At 44.9% G+C, this 1,633-nt stretch overlaps 1 protein-coding gene across 1 annotated transcript in view; it reads right to left on the reverse strand.

Annotated features, from left to right (window-relative positions):
• Positions 1-1,633, reverse strand: part of Stat3 (signal transducer and activator of transcription 3) — a gene marked incomplete in the record, with an annotated part of 55,375 nt that overhangs the window by 21,060 nt on the left and 32,682 nt on the right.

Genomic DNA, 1,633 nt, shown 5'->3' on the forward strand with positions numbered 1-1,633 from the left:
CCCGTGAATTCATGGAACCCTGTATCTGATTGCCATCCCAATTATCACCTGTCTCGTTGGGAAATGGGCAGTGATGCAAGAGAGGAGGGTGCTGGGAAAAACCCCTATGTTGTTCAATCTGTGTCACTGGCTTTTTACCAGCAGGAAACACTGTAAACCCATTCCCTGCACTAAACTAGGAGCCCACATTCTGAACTAAGACATTATCTTAGTCTTCCAGCACTCATGGGTAAATTGTCAAAAAATTAATAATAATAATAACCCAGAAAAATTTGGTGTACAGTTCAGTAGTAGAGATTATGCTAGCTATAAATAAATAAATACATTCAGAATAGCTGATGACAGCACAGGAGAATGTCCTGGAACTAGCTCTTTGTAGACCAGGCTGGTCTTAAACTCATAGACATCCGCCTGCCTCTGCCTCCCAAGTGCTGGGACTAAAGGCGTGTGTCACCAACGCCCGGCCCCAGGGATTTTCAAAATCGTGTTTCCATAGCTTCTGTCAGGGAGAAGAGGTTGCTGCCTTGAGAAGGTCAATTAGGATTCGAAATGTAAAATGACAGACTTTGTGAGGAACAGAGACATCTGATGATAGAAAAGACAAGTAAAAGCTACAAGAACAAGACAGTACTCTTGACAGTGGCCCAAGGATAAAGATAGCAATCTTGGAGAAAACAGAGCCAGGAGAGATGCTATTCATCCAGTTTTCTAAGCTAGAAATGCTCACACCCTGAGTCTACACTCTGATGGCTCAATCCATCTCACTTGTCAAGGGCTCAAATCAGGCCCCAACTGCTGCTCTTTTTTACTTCTTTTTATTTTACTTTGTCTCCTGTTCTTTAGGTTTATTTATTTTATGTGCAGGAGTGACTTGCCAGCATGTATGTACACACAACTCATGTGTGCCTGGTGCCTACAGAAGGATTCCCTGGAATTGGAGTTCTGGGTGACTGCAAGCCACCTCGTAGGTGCTGGGAACTGAACCCAGGTCTGCTTCAAAAGCAGCAAGTGTTCTTAACCACTGAGCCAGCTCTCCAGCTCCATTATTTACTTCTAAGATCCCTCACTTCCAGCCTGTTCTCTCCACTACTGCCACAAGTTCTCTCCAAGGCAGGACTGAACAGGTCAGTTTTAGAGAGACATTCTTCTCATTTTTCCTGGCTGCTCAAACCACAGAATACAACCCCCTTAGAAGACTTAGGAAAACAACCCAGCCCCAACATTTCTCTCCATTATGGGAGAGACTGATTGATAAGATGCAGAGAAGTACCATAGATAGACTTTGAAAGAGCCTAGCCCCAAAGCTGTGCCTCTCCCATCTCTATTCTCTACACTTGCCTGGGGCAGGAATGAAAGCCTAGTCTCTACAAGCAATTTCTGTGGTCAGCCAGCCGTGATTAGGAAGTCCCTGTGGACCAGGTATGGTAGCTCACATATTTAATACCAACACTTGGGAGGCTGAGATAGAAGGATCTAGAGTTCACCACACTGGGCTATGTATTGAGACCCTGTCTCAAAAGCAAGCAGAACAGGGGGCCCATGCCTGAAATCTCAGTGACTAGAGAAACTAAAGCAGGATTACCATGAGTTTGAGACATTCCAGCCTACATAGTGAGTTCTAGGTCAGCATGGG

The sequence above is a fragment of the Cricetulus griseus genome, chromosome 7, assembly GCF_003668045.3.
Source record: "Cricetulus griseus strain 17A/GY chromosome 7, alternate assembly CriGri-PICRH-1.0, whole genome shotgun sequence".
In the NCBI taxonomy this organism is placed as follows: Eukaryota; Metazoa; Chordata; class Mammalia; order Rodentia; family Cricetidae; genus Cricetulus; species Cricetulus griseus.